This window comes from Schistocerca cancellata, chromosome 5 (genome assembly GCF_023864275.1).
Source record: "Schistocerca cancellata isolate TAMUIC-IGC-003103 chromosome 5, iqSchCanc2.1, whole genome shotgun sequence".
Taxonomy (NCBI): domain Eukaryota; kingdom Metazoa; phylum Arthropoda; class Insecta; order Orthoptera; family Acrididae; genus Schistocerca; species Schistocerca cancellata.
The window spans coordinates 815720111-815732969 of record NC_064630.1 but is presented as its reverse complement, the minus strand read 5'-3'; positions in this window follow the sequence as shown (position 1 = coordinate 815732969).

The window sequence follows — 12859 nt, the reverse complement described above, 5'->3', positions numbered from 1 at the left end:
GTAAAATGTCCCCTGGATGCGTTACGGGCGCTGTGCAGGGCTAGCCGAGTAGTGGGGCTGCCACTGTTCTGCCCTGAGCCGGCAGGATTTCTTTTCAGGGTTTACTCCCTTAGGAGAGCTAGCTTCACCCCGCTTCTAGAGCCTTCCCTGCCTTCCCGTTGGAGATCGAAAAGAAAAATGGAAGGCATCCTCGAGCTCCGAAACCTGATACCGTTAGGGTCGAAAAAGTAAGAGTTGGTCAAGGGAGGCCGATAGGAAAGAAAGCAGAAGAAGCCTGACACAAGTAAGTGGAAATAATGTCAGACTTAGCTAAGTACCCACGTGGTTGCCACTCACAAACACTTAAGGTTGGAACCTCTATGGGGGACTGCTCTTTGTCTGGAATCTCATCAACTGACGTGTCTGGCATGGGTGATCCTACCAGGAGCATAGCTCCCGCCAGCATAGCTTAGTGGATCACTCAGACACGCAAACCTACCAACGTGAAGGTGGTCATTACTTGTCTACTGCCTCAAAAATGGAGCATTTCGCTGTAGCCAACCTGCGTTACAGAACATTATGATAAAGAAATCTCTTCAAATCAGCTACTTCAAAGACGTTGTGCGGTCTTTGCGAAAACAGTTTACGGTTGTTGAGACGCAAATGAGGATTAATGTGCACTGAGGATACGTCTGTATATGTCAGCTGCATTTTTTTTCGCTGTTTTTTTGGTTGTGTCTGGTGTGGTGTATCCGACTTACTTACTTACTGATATTTCACAATTTGTGATCTGCTCTTAGAGCATACTGAATAAAAAATTAATATTAAAATTAATCAACAAATAACTCAAGGAATTGTATAAATGATTTATTGCGTTGTAGTCACCAGTAGGTATTCATTTTAACATACATATACTTTTAGTGAAATCAAGCTTAGTCCTTCCTTGTCCAAGCAGGAATCACCATCTGTCATCAGGGGTGCGGTTCTGGGTAGGTGCCTCAATCCGGTACACAGATTTAATCAGCAAGGAAGAGCAAGGGCAAGAAGCTTACTATTGCACTGTGTACTTTTGAAACTCACTACGTATTCTCAGCAGAAGGAATAACAAAAATTAGGGTTTAATAACCTATCGACGACTAGGCCAATACTGTCTTTTTCAAAGAACAGCACTGATATTCATCTTAATTATCTGAAGGAAACAACAGGTGAGAAATATCGATGGCACATTTTTCCACCGCCAACACCTACTGCTGATCTGACCTTGAAGAACTGTTAAAGAATGGTAGTTGGAGGTGAGGGGATTCAGAATGGGGAATGGTGGAGGGGGGCGGGAGACATAGACAGCGGAAGGGAGCAACAGGGGTACACTTAAATACCGATGAGCACACAAAAGCTACGTGAGTGTAATATCAGATTACGTCGGAAAATTGTATCAGTCACGCGCGCGTACCCTCATGTCCATACGATCGTTACGGAGAAATGAACATTATCTTATGCACTTCAGAGCATGTACATTTACATGTTCGTGAGAAATTTGGCAATAACTTTAAAACGAAAACATATCTGACATGTTTGACTCGCTTCTCATCCTTGGAGCCACTCGAGTCACGAATTGGACAAGGAACAATAGTATATGTTTATTTTTCTTATATATGTATTATATTTTTCTTCGTGGTTCTCTGAATACTTACCAATTTACACTCATCAACAGAGATAAAAGTTGCAAGGTTTTGTTTGCCTTGACGTGGTATTTCAGGTTTCACAGCTGAAATAGTGGGGCACTGGAGTCAAGTCACTCAAAACGCATGTAGTATGAGTAGCTTTGTGAACCCGCTGTTTTTGCTGAACTACGGCGGAAAATGTAGACAATTTTTTTACATTTTTTTAACGTTTATAATTGTCGAATTATCACACTGACTTTTTTTTAAAATGAAGTTATGTACCTTTCTCCTGTAGCATTAGCAAGGGACTGCGAAGAGGACTTTCGCGACATAACATGTACGAAACTTGATCAAACAGTGAGAAGAGAGCAGCACCGCAAACAATCCGCCGTCAGGAATATAGGTCCCTCGGACATCACCCTGCTGTATCAAATGTAACCAACTAATTAGCACAGGTTCACTTCGTGTATTTGCCTGTCCACTGAAACTCACCAGTCTGTGATCCGATCTTGAAGGTACTCAGACTTTTACAATGCGTCCAACAGTTGAAAAAGTGGGTATGGTTTTTGTTTACAGCGAGTGTCGCCAAACGTTCAGAGGAGCTGTGCAGCTGTAAGCGAGAAAATGTCCTGCTCGTGCCAAGCCCTCACAACCTGGCTTTGCAAACGCTATCAAAAAATCAAAGAAAATGAGTGTGTGGAAAATAAAATACTCCCACAAAGAGGAACATCAGCCGATGAAAGAAATGCAGCTAAATTTTTAGTGGAGGTATCACAACAACTACATCTCATTTCGAAGCTACGTGAATGTGTGAGAGGGGTAAGTCACTTGAGTGTCCTGCAAACATCATAATTCAATGAATTTCGTTCTTTCCATATTTCGCTTCATTTATAGATTTCTGGAAAAGACTTTCAGAATCGGTTACAGTTCTCCAGACTATGTCTGCAGAGACTGGAGGTGAGTTGATATTTGCGCGCTGGATTTTGTTTAGAGATGAACCATATTTTACAAACCATGCACATCAATTTTCGCGGCTATGCACTACTGGCAACTTACAAATCGACGCTGGCAGAGAGAAGCGGATAGAAAACAACCTTAATCTGTCTATGTGCAGGACGGGCTTTCCAAGAATCTCATAAGTGATTCCTGTTTTAAGGATGGAACTCTAAATATTCACTACTATATACAGATGCAAAGAGATCTGCTGCTGTAATTATTGGAAGACATTCTGCTGTACATAATTCAGCCTACATGGTATCAACAAGGCTGATGTTCTGATGATTCAGCGCAGATAATGACAGACATTCTTAGCAAAACGTTTGGAGATCGTTCGATCAGTCATTTGAGAAACACAAAATGACCATCAGTTTCACCAGACCAATAGCTCTGTATTTTTATGTGCGGAGAAAATTAAAACGAGAGTTTTTGAAACACTCTTGATTAAAATTTTTATTGTTAGAGATTGAATAATGTAGGAACCTAACCTTTCATTTTAATGACTGTTACCTAATGGATAACAGTTGATCAGTTTCAACTGCTACGGGAGCTGTTGCAGTCGGATTTTGGCTGGTCAGTAATATTGTATTCAAGGAATGCAGGTTTGCCATAACCAAGTTCATGTAAGTTTGCACTAAGTAAGGTAACATTTTATTATCAAACACAAGACGAGACAGTCGGTATCTTTATCATACATATCTGTTCATGTCTAATCTCAGCATAACAAATATATCGAAATAATGACAAACCCTGTTACAATAATCTGCAAAGATGATGCAGTCTACTGGGCGATGTAATAGATGGCAATGCATAATATCAGCACTTCATCTTTATAATCACTTTCTCGTAATAATTTGAACTTTGTCATTAGTCGGTGCAGTTCTTAGGTTTTACTGAGGCGATGGTGATGGTATAGGGAGAGAGAGATAGAGAGAGAGAGAGAGAGATAGAGAGAGAGAGTTAGCACAGGCGCGCGCGCACTCAAGATATTCAGCAATATGATATGCCTCATCGTGCTACGCCTTTACAGTAACAGATCCACTCTTCAGCTGATTCTGACAACAATATCACTCTCTGGGTGCTGTCACCTCGATTTGTATGAGCGAAATATGACTATTTCTCAGTAAGGGGCTGCGCATCTTTACCTCTAGAAGCAAACACAGATATCTCCTGAAGACATTCAATTCTGTCCTACACCAAAATAAATCCAGTGTGTAGCATTGTCTGAGCAGAGCCGCTTTATATTATGTACTAATGCTCGTCCTCAAGATTTTGAGAACTTTATATGAAGTCGTTACAATGAACACCAGAAGCGAACCTGAGATATGTGTCCACATACATTTGGTGCAGTAGGGCACATGTTTACGCTTCTTCCTCCTGGTGGTGGGACAGTGGTTGCCGGCGCTTTTAACTTATTACTGTTTGACCAAGTACCATGTATGTTCTACATCTACATCGACATTTATACTCCGCAAGGCACCCAACGGTGTGTGGCGGTGGGCACTTTACGTGCCACTGTCATTACCTCCCTTTTCTGTTCCAGTCGCGTACGGTCTGCGGGAAGAACGACTGTCTGAAAGCCTCCGTGCGCGCTAGAATCTCTCTAATTTTACATTCGTGATCTCCTCGGGAGGTATAAGTAGGGGGAAGCAATATATTCGATACCTCATCCAGAAACGCACCCTCTCGAAACCTGGCGAACAAGCTACACCGCGATGCAGAGCGCCTCTCTTGCAGAGTCTGCCACTTGAGTTTGCTAAACATATCCGTAACGCTATCACGGTTACCAAATAACCTTGTGACGAAACGCGCAGCTCTTCTTTGGATCTTCTCTATCTCCTCCGTCAACCCGATCTGGTACACACTGATGAGCAATACTCAAGTATAAGGTCGAACGAGTGTTTTGTAAACCACCTCCTTTGTTGATGGGCTACATTTTCTAAGGACTCTCCCAATGAATCTCAACCTGGTACCCGCCTTACCAACAATTAATTTTATGTGATCATTCCACTTCAAATCGTTCCGCACGCATACTCGCAGATATTTTACAGAAGTAACTGCTACCAGTGTTTGTTCCGCTATCATATAATCATACAATAAAGGACGCTTCTTTCTATGTATTCGCAATACATTACATTTATCTATGTTAAGGGTCAGTTGCCACTCCCTGCACCAAGTGCCTATCCGCTGCAGATCTTCCTGCATTTCGCTACAATTTTCTAATGCTGCAACTTCTCTGTATACTACAGCATCATCCGCGAAAAGTCGCATGGAACTTCCGACACTATCTAATAGGTCATCTATATATATATTGAAAAGCAATGGTCGCATAACACTCCCCTGTGGCACACCAGAGGTTACTTTAACGTCTGTAGACGTCTCTCCATTGATAACGACATGCTGTGTTCTGTTTGCTAAAAACTCTTCAATCCAGCCACACAGCTGGTCTGATATTCCGTAGGCTCTTACTTTGTTTATCAGGCGACAATGCGGAACTTTATCGAATGCCTTCCGGAAGTCCAGGAAAATAGCATCGACCTGGGAGCCTGTATCTAATATTTTATGGGTCTCATGAACAAATAAAGCGAGTTGGGTCTCACACGATCGCTGTTTCCAGAATCCATGTTGATTCCTACAGAGTAGATTCTGGGTTTCCAAACACGACATAATACGCGAGCAAAAGACATGTTCTAAAATTCTACAACAGATCGACGTCAGAGATATAGGTCTATAGTTTTGCGCATCTGCTCGACGACCCTTCTTGAAGACTGGGACTACCTGTGCTCTTTTCCAAACATTTGGAACCTTCCGTTCCTCTAGAGACTTGCGGTACACGGGTGTTAGAAGGGGGGGGGCAAGTTCTTTTGCGTACTCTGTGTAGAATCGAATTGGTATCCCGTCAGGTCCAGTGGACTTTCCTCTGTTGAGTGATTCCAGTTGCTCTTTTATTCCTTGGACACTTATTTCGATGTCAGCCATTTTTTCGTTTGTGCGAGGATTTAGAGAAGGAACTGCGTGCGGTCTTCCTCTGTGAAACAGCTTTGGAAAAAGGTGTTTAGTATTTCAGGTTTAAGCGTGTCATCCTCTGTTTCAATGCCATTATCATCCCGGAGTGTCTGGATATGCTGTTTCGAGCCACTTACTGATTTAACGTAAGACCAGAACTTCCTAGGATTTTCTGTCAAGTCGGTACACAGAATTTTACTTTCGAATTCACTGAACGCTTCACACATAGCCCTCCTTACGCTAACTTTGACATCGTTTAGCTTCTGTTTGTCTGAGAGGTTTTGGCTGAGTTTAAACTTGGAGTGAAGTTCTCTTTGCTTTCGCAGTAGTTTCCTAACTTTGTTGTTGAACCACGGTGGTTTTTTGCCGTCCGTCACAGTTTTACTCGGCACGTACCTGTCTAAAACGCATTTTACGATTGCCTTGAACTTTTTCCATAAACACTCAACATTGTCAATGTCGGAACAGAAATTTTCGTGCTTGTAATTGTTCAGCTATCAAAGCCCTCAAAACTGGTTCAAATGGCTCTGAGCACTATGGGACTTAACATCTGTGGTCATCAGTCCCCTAGAACTTAGAACTACTTAAACTTAGCTAACCTAAGGACAACACAAACATCCATGCCCGAGGCAGGATTCGAACCTGCGACCGTAGCGGTCACGCGGTTCCAGACTGAAGCGCCTAAAACCGCACAGCCACACCGGCCGGCTTCAAAACCCTCTTAAAAGCCTCTGTCCACGGTGCAGAAGAATTCTATAGTTCCACGCGAACGTCGATGTCATAATTTGTGAACTATAATCACTAAAAATTACATGCACATGTCAGAAAGGTGGCCACATTGGTAGTTACCCAACCCTATGCTTCTCCAGCAATTTTGGTTTTTATTTGGGCTTAAATGTGAAAGCGCAAATATGCCACCGTGACATATAGAAAGCTAGAATGAGATTTTCACTCTGCAGCGGAGTGTGCGCTGATATGAAACTTCCTGGCAGATTAAAACTGTGTGCCCGACCGAGACTCGAACTCGGGACCTTTGCCTTTCACGGGCAAGTGCTCTACCAAAGGAAGGTAGGAGACGAGATACTGGCAGAAGTAAAGCTGTGAGGACCGGGCGTGAGTCGTGCTTCGGTAGCTCAGATGGTAGAGCACTTGCCCGCGAAAGGCAAAGGTCCCGAGTTCGAGTCTCGGTCGGGCACACAGTTTTAATCTGCCAGGAAGTTTCATATCAGCGCACACTCCGCTGCAGAGTGAAAATCTCATTCTGGAAACGTCCCCAGGCTGTGGCTAAGCCATGTCTCCGCAGTATCCTTTCTTTGAGGAGTGCTAGTTCTGCAAGGTTCGCAGAAGAGCTTCTGTAAAGTTTGGAAGGTAGGAGACGAGATACTGGCAGAAGTAAAGCTGTGAAGACCGGGCGCGAGTCGTGCTTCGGTAGCTCAGTTGGTAGAGCACTTGCCCGCGAAAGGCAAAGGTCCCGAGTTCGAGTCTCGGTCGGGCACACAGTTTTAATCTGCCAGGAAGTTTCATATAGAAAGCTGTGTTTTACTGACATACTATCGAAAGACACCGATGAATCGATGACAGGGCAGAACGATACGATTAGATTACGTCGTGAAGAGCAGGGTGCTGTAGGTGTCACGATGGAGACGAGAGCCGCAGGTCCAGCGTCAGCACGGCCAGCAGGTTGACCGCCGGCCGTTCCGAGGACACACGCCGCGCCAGCTGCCTCAGCTCGCCGTGGGCGCCGCCGCCCACACGCCGCCCTCCCAGCAGCCGCAGCGTGACGCTGGCATCGGTCGCTGTCCGGTGGCCAGGTAAGAGCAGCAGGGCTAGCGTGCTCACTTTGAAAGTCACTCGAATCCCCGACTCCTTAACGATTTCCCTGAATGTCGTGCCTGGCGATGACAGTTTTCGAAGAATGAAATAAATCTTTACTACAGTTCTCAGCGCGAGCATTGCGAAGCGTAACACCAGCACGTTGCTATGGATGGAGATAACCAACATCGACCATTCACAGAGCGCTCGCAAGTAGCGTACCTTGCTACAGGTGCATTGGCTGTTCACTTGGGACGCCCGTCTTGTTGCCGAACCTTTGTTGCAATTTGTCCCAGAAACATCGTCACTAATTTTGGGGATGCAAGTGTTTAGGAGCGAAACTCTTTGCTTAATAATGAGTTGCAAGTCCATGTATTTCAAAGTAACTAGTATACCAGCTCTCAAGCTGTTCAGACTAATTATTGCCCCTACAACAGCGCCCTAGCCAACATGAGCACGAAAATGTCCAGTGAGAAATACACAAAACCAAAGAAACAGTAAAAACAGTTACAGTTTCACGAACCGTTTCGGTTTTGTCCTTACCGATCCAACATGGGCCATCAAAATTCTGTCACACAACGTTACTGACTGTAATATTTTCACATATTTGTGTGTATTGCGCGAAATATCTGTAACTATTGCAGTAAAAGTTAAGATAGTATATTGTAAAGCACCGATAACTACAACAGAATTTACTGGAGATAATATGTTTATAAAACTACAAAAAGAGTATAAAAATATGAAAGCAGATATCAGCTGGAGGGTATTAGCGACTATTAGGATGACAACATCTGGACTCATCATTTGTTGCCGTCATCTGAAAAATGACCAAACCTTGTTATCAAAGTAGTTAATACTGATATCAAGTACATTTGAAAAATTAGCATTTTTAGTATTTTTAGTTTGGTATTTCTTCCACTATATCGTCAGCATTGGCAGCCACTTTTCCTCCGTTGCTACTACAGTTATGCTTCATAATATTCATAAAAAATTCTGTCTTTTGCAACTGAATGTTTTATTTGTGTCTACCACATTTGTTTCTCTAGACGTCAACAATTGTCTGCAACATAAACAAAATTATTTAATTATAAATATTTTGATAGGAGATCTGTAGTGATTTTTGGCAGCCACTTTAAATCATCTACCTGTTTACACTAAAAAAATGAAACTGTGGTGTCACCGCCAGACACCACACTCGCTAGGTGGTAGCTTTTAAATCGGCCGCAGTCCGTTAGTATACGTCGGACCCGCGTGTTGCCAATATCAGTGCCTGCAGACCAAGCGCCGCCACACGGCAGTTCTAGAGAGACTTCCTACACTCGCGGCAGTTGTACAGCCAACTTTGCTACCGATGGTTCACTGACAAAATACGCTCTCATTTGCCGAGACGGTAGTTTAGCATAGCCTTCAGTTACTTCATATGCTACGACCTAGCAAGGCGCCATGTTTAGTTACTATTGGTATTGTGAATTATGTACCGTCAAGAGCGACGTTCACCATTAATGGATTAAAGTTAAGTATTCCACCAGCTACGTCCCTTTTTCTAAATTCTAATTTCCTTGTCATGTTCCATACCTCACGCCAGCCTGCGTGAGCTAAAACGCGTGCATTTCGGCCTCCTTTAGTAAAACGGTGTTGGCTCTCTTGCCAACCACAACATTGGCGACAAGGCAAAACCGCGTTCTTCTCTAAACTGCCCCGATTTACTTGCGTAATGGCTTCGCCACAATCTCCAGATGTACTGTCCGAATTATATCGCTTACAGAATCAGCAGATGCAGGCATTACTGGATGCCCTTGGACAGCTCGTCCAGGGTCAACGTGCAATGCAAAACGATGCGGCAGCCGCCGCTCCACCATTATCACAGACCACAAACCTTTGACATCGCTTTTTCATCCGACCAAGCCTGTACCTCCACGTACAGCGCAGAAATTCATTCGCTGGTCAATTTTCCTCTCGCAGTACCGCTACGATATCTTGTATCGGTCCACTGCTAAGCACGGAAACGCCAATGCGTTGTCCCGCTTGTCTGTTGCTGAGGATAGGGCATTCGATTCCTCCGAACTTGCTTCCATGTTCATTGATGCGGAAACCGATGACGTGGTCGAATCGTTTCCGATTGATTTTCGTCGTGTAGCTACAGCCACAGCTGCCGACCCTGTCCTTGCTACCGCTCTGCGTTTTGTTGCTACGCAATGGCCCTTGTCAAAGTCACGGATCGGGGATCCGTTGGTCCACCGATTTTTTGCTCACCAGGAGAGACTTTTTGTACCCCGGTGCCGCTGAACGGTTGGTCAAGACTTTCAAGTCACAGGTGTTGAAGTTAAAAGTGTCGCATCCTCGGGAGGACGCGCTATTGCTCTTTTTGTCTTCGTATCGCTCTCAGCCCCGAGATGGTCCCTCGCCGGCTGAGTTGCTCCACGGTCGACCTCATCGAACCTTGATGTCTTTGCTGCATCCGCCGCATCAGGTTCCTGTGCAGCGGCAGACACCTGCTTTTGCTCCAGGCGACGTTGGCTACTACCGCCACTACCGAGGTTCACGGCGTTGGCTCGCAGGGCGCATTCTTCGCTGCCTCTGCCGCGCTATGTATCTGGTTTTGGGGGCCTCTGGTGAGGTGCGCCGGCATCTCAACCAGCTGCGCCTCTGCCGTCGCACGGAATCTGCCGCTCGCCATCTGCTTTCAGCGACGGTGCCGTCCGGTCAGCACCCTGGGAACCCATCTACTGGCTCGCCTCAGCCCCAGGTGTTACCGACGCTGCCTTCCATTTTGCCCCATGGCGACGCGCCGCCGCCACCGCCGCCGCCGCCTGTTCTCCCGCCGGCGACGCCCGCAGTGGACGCGTCGCTGCAACCGCAGGGCGCCTCCCTGGGTCACGCGTCGCCGATCGCTTGCCGTGACCAGTTGTCCTCCGCCATGGAACTCTTGCCCGATCCGGACCATATGTCGTCTTCGCCCGTCGGGTGCCCCGGCCCGATGGAGGTCGACCCTGCGGCCCCTCCTGTCTCTCTGCGGGCGCATACACCGCATGTTGGCGTGCATCCTGGAGCAGGTTTTCAGGCGTTTCCTAGCTCCCCGCGGTCGGAATGGCAGGGTGCGGGTGGCACAGCCTCGCCTGTTGTTAGGCTCCCCAACTCGTCGCATACGTCAACATGGGGTCCTCCCCACGGCAGGTGGAAGCCTTATGCCACCACCGTACGCCGATTTGCTGGGGAGGAATGTGGTGTCACCGCCAGACACGACACTTGCTAGGTGGTAGCCTTTAACTCGGCCGTGGCCCGTTAGTATACGTCGCACCCGCGTGTCGCCACTATCAGTGATTGCAGACCGAGCGCCGCCACAGGGCAGGTCTAGAGAGAGTTCCTAGCACTCGCCCCAGTTATACAGCCGACTTTGCTAGCGATAGTTCACTGTATACTTACGTTCTCATTTGCCGAGACGATAGTTTAGCATAGCCTTCAGTTACGCCATTTGCTACGACCTAGCAAGGCGCCATGTTCAGTTACTATTGATATTGTGAATCATGTACCATCAAGAGCGACGTTTACCATTAATGGATTAAAGTTAAATATTCCACCAGCTACGTCCGTTTTTCTAAATTCTAATTTCCTTGTCATGTTCCAGACCTCACGCCAGCCTGCGTGTTAACACGCGTGCATTTCGGCCTCCTTTAGTAAAACGGTGTTGGCTCTCTTGCCAACCACAAAAGAAACATTACGACCAGTGCCCAACGCGGCGGTGGATGCAGCGTGGCGGGCATTTGGCGCGCGAACAAATATATGTGTGGGGAGCAGACATAGACGGACCAACTCGCTAGCCAAGATATGGGCTACAAATGGGAAATCCATTGAGATAAACCACTTTGACAAAGGGCAGTATATTATTATGCAGAACCTGTGGACGAGTATCTCGAAAACGGCGAAATTAGTTGAATGTTGAATTGTTCCTGTCGTGAGCATCCACGGAAAGAGGTAGAAAGACAGTGGAACCAACACCAGGTGCTATTTTCCACGACTCTTCACAGAACGTGGGGTTCGGAGGCTTGTCTACCCTGTAAAGTACGATATATGGTGATCCGTTAGATCTCTGCCAAAAGAGAACAATGCTGATCCATGTGCAATTGTCTCGGAGCCCAGCGATCATCTTACATTGGGGAACATGAAGCTCCACAACAGAACACCCCTGCGTACTGACATGTTGACCCAACGACAGCAGTAGCAGGCACCACCACAATTTTGATAGCAAATTGATATTCAAATGAATTCATCAATTAATTACACCGCGAACCACGGCCAGCACCATTCCCAGATTACGCCCTGCGTTTTCGTCAGCCTCTATGTGGGTTAGCGATTTGGTTAGACATCTGGGCTTAACGAAAGAAAAAGTGAAATTTCTTGGCTCTAGATTAAAAAAAAATTTATTGACAGTTGGAAGCAGCATATACATGTATAGAAAGAGAGAGCAGCAATTTTCCAAGAAGCTGGTGATTTCGTGTACTGCTCAGACATCCCCGCTCTAATGAATGATTTTGGTATTGGACACAAAAACGAAGACTGGAGACTGTTTATTGATTCATCCAAAACTAGTTTAAAGGCTCTTTCATTACACAATTGTAACATGTACATTCTGTACATATGAAAGAAAGATACGAAAACCTGGAAACAATGCTAAATAAAGTAGGCTATTCTGCTCATCGTTGAATGATATGTGGCGATCTAAATGTGACGTGCATGTTCCTTGGTCAAGGTGGCTTTACCAAATTTCCATATTTCATGTGTGAATGAGACAATAGGGTTAGGGATGAACACTGATACAGAAATACTGGCCTGTGAGGGAGTTTTTAAAACCTGGTGAGAAAAATATTCCACTCAACAACATTGTAGATCCAAGAAACTTACTCCTACCACCTTTACATATAAAGTTAGGCCTGAGGAAACAGTTTGTAAAATCTTTGCCTAAAGTGGACCATGTTTTCAGTATCTCTGCCCAAAGTTTACACACCTTTCAGAAGCTAAACAACAAAAAGGCCTCTTTATCGTACCTGAAATTAGAAAATTGATGCTTAATGTTAACTTTGAATACGCAATGACCTTAAATGAGAAAGAAGCATGGGTATCATTCAAGCAAGTCGTTCAAAAGTTCTTAGCATATGAAAAAGACCGAGATATGTTTCTATTATACCTACAATGTTAAAGAAAATTAAAACTTCAGGATGTTTGGTGAGCCTGCAAGATCACTTATTGAAAAGCCACCTTGATTACTTCCCATACAGTATGGGAGATGTTAGTGAGGAGCAAGGAGAGCGTTTTCACCAGGACATTAAAGCGTTGGGAAAACGCTACCAAGGCCGCTGGAACACCAACATGATGGGGAACTACCGTGGGTCACTTCACCGACAACTCCA